We start from the raw sequence: 6,000 nt of genomic DNA, 5'->3' as shown, positions 1-6,000 counted from the left end.
ATATACGTATATGTATATATAGATATATGTCTATATAGCTATATATGTATGCACATCCTATGTGTACAGATATGCCTAGTTATGTTGCTATATATGTGGATATCTATAACTATATGTGCATGCATATCTATTCTGATATGCCTACCACTGTCAATATATATGTAGATATCCATACATATATGTGTATATGTATCACTATCTGTATATGTGTAGACATATATAGTTCTGTATATGTATATATCTGGGTGTGTATATGTATATCTATGTACATATACATACAAATCTATGTATCTCAATATGTATATGTGTATATATCTATATAGATGTCTGGATAATTATATATACAAATATTTTCACCATATGTCCTGAACATGGAGTGTAGCCCTGCCTCAGCCCCTATAGTCCCAACTTTGTAGTGAAAGGGGATGTCAGGTATGTATAGCAGGTATAGTAGTAGACTATTATTACTGTCATAGGGATTGTCTTCACAGATATGGTATGTGTGGGAGGTCACATCTGCTTTTCACATGTGCGCCATTGGCTATTGACAGGCATTCTAAGGACATCATAGTACAGTACCGCTGCTATCATGTAATGCTCCTGTGGACTATAGCAGAGATATTGACCAATATATGTGGACATTCTGACCCTCTCTGGACAGTCCAGAGGTATACACAGAATCACTTAATGCAAAACATGTGGACCAAGCCTGACAATGTGGATGTTAACAGCCATGTAGGTGGGTATAGCACGTAACGACTGGTATACATTTGCCCCCATAGGTTATGCATTCACACTTCCCTGTCTGTCCTGACACATAATAACCACTGGTATAGAGGTGCCATGGTTACATACTACTCATAGATATTGACATACATCTGTACAGCATCCCACTGCTCTGTCTGACATACATGATTGTTAAAGGAGGCCTGGCAGCAGTATATCTGGCAAGTATCTGGACATGATATCTCACTGGGTAAGTACACTAAGCTGCTAGGCATGTACAAAAGCACTGTGCAGGCTACAGGCAGACTGGCTCAACACTGGCCTATATTTCCTATGGGGGAATGCACATGTACCTGCATATATAGCAGGCTCTACAGGCATGTCACAGCAAAGGGTAAGATACACCTGTGTGAAAGTGCATAACCAAAACCAATGTGAACATAGTCACAGCCACATATGGTAAGCAAGCATAATATTACAGTATATAGACACTCTGCTCAACACCATCCTCATATGTGCCACTCACACACTAACCCTACATATACTGGTCCACTACACAGACTGGTCCGATGCATGTCTGTGATATGGGACATGTGTGTGTATGGCACTACAAACATGTAAGTCGATATGGTAACATACAGTGGAGCAGCATGTAACATCAGATAGGACGGGACCAAGAACATTGACATCTTCCACAGTCTATACACAGGCCAAAGTACATATTAACAATACACACACTGTCGACATTCACCATAAGTATACAGAACTCAGTACTGTACACACAACCACAGAATGTCCAGGTTATGTCATCAAATATAAACCCTACTGTACATAACATGTGTAGCAGTCTATCTCACTGGCTTGTTATCAGATATGATGTCACTAATTATGGTGTACAGCACATATGCACCTCTTAATTTTAAGTGATGCTGCCTGATCAGCTGATGGCCTCTGCATGAATTGCAGCCCTTCTCTAGCTGATTGCATGCGGAACAGCTGTGGCAACATTCCCATAGCTAATTGCATGGAAACACACTGCAATATCAAGGAACATCATGCTGGTGTTGGGCCTTTTCTTTCACTGTGAGCAGGTACTCAATCTGTTGTTGTGGCTGGAAGCGCATACACAGGGAAAATATTGACATGTTGCTGTGATAACCTCATACATTTACTGTTGTAACAGGGTTTGTTGCAACATATGTCCTATGAGGGATATGAAGTCAGTAACTGTCACAGCTTTCACCATCTACAGACTGCAATCCTCACACTACCTTCTGCAGTTCACCAATAGATGCACTGTGGGTAACACATGAAACCAAAGGCACTACACACTGCCCAGTCTACAGATGACCCTACAGATGGGGATTCCTCATAAACATAGCACTGTCATGGCAGGTATTAAAACATGCAGCACAGCCATATCCACACACACTCTGTTAAACCAACATTACTCCAAATGCAGTATAGCAGCACTTACAGTCTGTAGTCAGGTCAGGCACATCCCCCTACTGTGTGTTGCCCTGTTTCTACAGTGTATGCTGTTAGAGGTAAATCCCCAATCCATCTAAGATGCTGTTTGCCAAATAACAGATCGAGTACCTGCTCACAGTGAACGAAAAGGCCCAACACCAGCATGATGTAACTAAATATTGCAGTGTATTTCCATGCAATAACTAGGGGAATGTTACCACAGCTGTTCCACATGGAATCAACTAGAGGAGGGCTGCAATTCATGCAGAGGCCATCAGCTGATCAGGAACATCACTTAAAATACACATGCTGCTGCCTAAGCAAAGCAGGCATAGGTTTCCACATCCACCAGAGATGGAGTGAGAGAGGCAGCCAGAGGCAAAGATAAGTCAGGGAGGGGTGGAAGAGTAAAACCTAAGCATGTTTGTGTCACACACATACCAGCACAGGGTATCAAACCCCTGATGACTATGTAGTGCTATCACATTTCTATGCCGTCATTGGATGCACTGCATAGGTTACATGTTGAGGACCCCTCAGAACGTATATGTGATGGTGAGTGTAGGTGTAGTACATGTGCCTGTCCACATGAACATGTGCCAGTGTCAACACAGCCACACTCTCACAGGGATGCACACACATTGACATACTTGGCAGGGCCAGGAATATAACTCATCACTAGTGAGATTGCCACAACACATTACTGTGCAAGTATCACATACACCACAGGGGTCATATGGAGGTTATATGGGCAAAGGGTATGGGGAGGTGTCTGACATCAGACAGCATGCTTCTGTATGCCAGTGGGGGTTGTAGTGAGTATGGATGTGATCATACACATCATACAACACACACACACACACACACACACACACACACACACACACACACACACACACACACACACACACACACACACAGTGTCAGTACTGACATACATGGGTGCATTGCTTCACAGGTATGTGCCAGATGGTTATACAAGGCTAGGTGATGGGTATACCTTGGCATCAGGCAACATGACAATGGTCTGCATTGTGGCTCAGGGGTGTAGTTTCTGGATTTGCCCACACCGGTGGGTATTGTATTCACCATCCAGCCACCTGGGTGACAATTGCATGTGGCCAATGCTGTACATTGCTTGCCATGTATGTGTTCCTTAGTCCATGACATGGACAGTGTATGTAATGTGAACACCTCCCACATGCATGTAGAGTGACATGTGGAACTGTACCTGGGGTGTCTGGCCCATGTTATGTACACAAATTATCATCAGATGTGCCAGTCCTGGCCTCATGTGGTGGGAACTGGTAATGGACAGCAAGTTTACACTGTGCACCTACATTGATAGCATGCTATCGGCATTCTCTGGTGTCAGTGGCATCTGTCCATACAGGCCATATTTTCAGGCATGGTATGTCCTTTGTGGGACACATTTGATGGCATCACAGGTGTTGCAGGTGTACAGTGGGGAACATGGGGAAGGTGCACTGTCTGCATGTATGTGCCTATTGGACAAATGGACAGGGTGCCATGCCCTCTGTAGGCCCCTGCAATCACTACATAGTTACTATCAGTGGGCAATACGCAGTGTACTACCAACACAGTGGCTGTTGCCTAGGCAAATGTGTGTGTATGAGATATGGGTTGAGAGTGTTCTCTGGGTAATACTGGGGTTGCTAACTTTGTTTGCCTGGCCTTGATGTCACATGTATGGGTATGGATTTGCACCCCAGCCTCTCGGCTATTTCACATCTGTTATCCCTGTACAGTGGACCTTGTGATATATACTAGGGCCACCATATAAGAAATTTGCAAAACCCGCTACACATTGGGCCCAGTTGTTACACACTCACAATCACCTTCACACAGGATACGAGTTACAAACACAGACACACACACACACACACACACACACACACACACACACACACACACACACACACACACACACCTGTCATGTCTTGGATTAGAACTCCTACCTAACTAGTTTATTACACTACAGCACTATGCAGTTATAGTACGAGCCACAAAGATTACTGGAGTACTTCTTCCCCAAAGATGTATTTCACATTGGATGACTTCAGCAGGATTGCCAACGTAGGGCATTTGAATTGTAGTGGTGTGGTTAGACTAAAATGCATTGCTCCCTACACAGACATTGACACACACAAAACATCCACAACCGACATGTGTGGGTATAGAACATCTAACAGAGGTCTATATCACACTATAGCATGATGCTGTTATAGGACACACCATGGGGATTACTGGAGAGCTTCTTCCCCAAAGGTGTATTTCACATTGGATGACAGTAGGATTGCCAAAGTAGGACATCTGAATTGTAGTGAGTGTGGCTAGGGTCAAATGCATTGCTCCCTACACAGACATTGAAACACACACAAAACATCCACAACTGACATGTGTGTATAGAACCCCTAACAGAGGTCTATATCACACTACAGCATGAAGCTGTTATATGATGCACCACAGGGGTTATTGGAGAGCTCCTTCCCCTAAGGTGTATTTCACAGTGAATGACATCAGCAGGATTGCAAAAGTAGGACATTTGAAATGTATTGAGTATGACTAGCCTAAAATGCATTGTCCCTATGCAAACATTGAAACACACACAAAACATCCAGAACTGCCATGAGTGGGAATAGAACCCTACCAGAGTTCTATATCACACTACAGCAGTACACAGTTATGGCAAGCCCTACAGAGATTACTAGGCTACATCCTTCCCAGAGGTGTATTTCTAGGTGGATGACATCAGCAGCCTTATCAAAGTAAAGCATTCAAATTGTATGGAGTGTGACTACTCTAAAAAGCATTGCTCTCTACACAGACAGAGTCAGACAGACACACACACTTGCTAGGTCTGGGACTAGAACTCCCACCTAACTAATTTATCACACTACAGTAGTATGCAGTTATAGGGCATGCTACTGAGATTACTGGGTTACAACCTTCCCAGAGGTGTATTTGTAGGTGGATGACATCAGCATCCTTGCCAAAGTAGATAATTTGAATTGTAGGGAGAGTGACTACCCTAAAAAGCATTCCTCTCTACACAGACAGAGTCAGACAGACACACACACACACTTGCCAAGTCAGGGATTAGAACTCCTACCTAACTATTCTATCATGCTACAGTAGTATGCTGTTATGGCATGTGCTATGGAGATCACTGGGCTATAGCCTTCCCAGAGATGTATTTCTAGGTGGATGACATCAGCAGCCTTACCAAAGTAGAGCATTTCAATTGTAGGGAGTATGACTACCCTAAAAAGCATTGCTCTCTACACAGAAAGAGACAGACACATACACACACACACACACACACACACACACACACACACACACACACACATAAACACAAACACAGTTGCCATGTCTGGGATTGGAACTCCTACCTAACTAGTTTATCGCTTCTTAAGACAGAAGTGGCAAACTTCATGACACCCATGCAGATGGACAATAGAGGTACGACTGCTAAATCTTACACAGATGCACTTTATAAGCACTTACACGAGTGCATGGATCGTGATATCCCTAACAGAACCAAGATGCTATCCTCCAAAAAAAAGGAAGCCAGTCTGGTGGTCTTCTGCCATAAACAAACTCTACAACAGAAGAAAGAAACTGTTGCAAAAAAGAGTAAAATCCCACGATTGGAGGAACTCCCTGGTCAGCCTCAGTAAGAAGCTGAGATCCCTCATCAAATCCTCCAAAGCTAGTTATGAAAACAAAATTGCCACTGATTCTAAAGACAACCACAAAGCATTCTATAGCTATGTCAAA

Source organism: Protopterus annectens, chromosome 12.part0 (assembly GCF_019279795.1).
Source record: "Protopterus annectens isolate FY-2018-M chromosome 12.part0, PAN1.0, whole genome shotgun sequence".
Taxonomy (NCBI): Eukaryota; Metazoa; Chordata; order Ceratodontiformes; family Protopteridae; genus Protopterus; species Protopterus annectens.
This window is presented reverse-complemented; position numbering follows the sequence as displayed.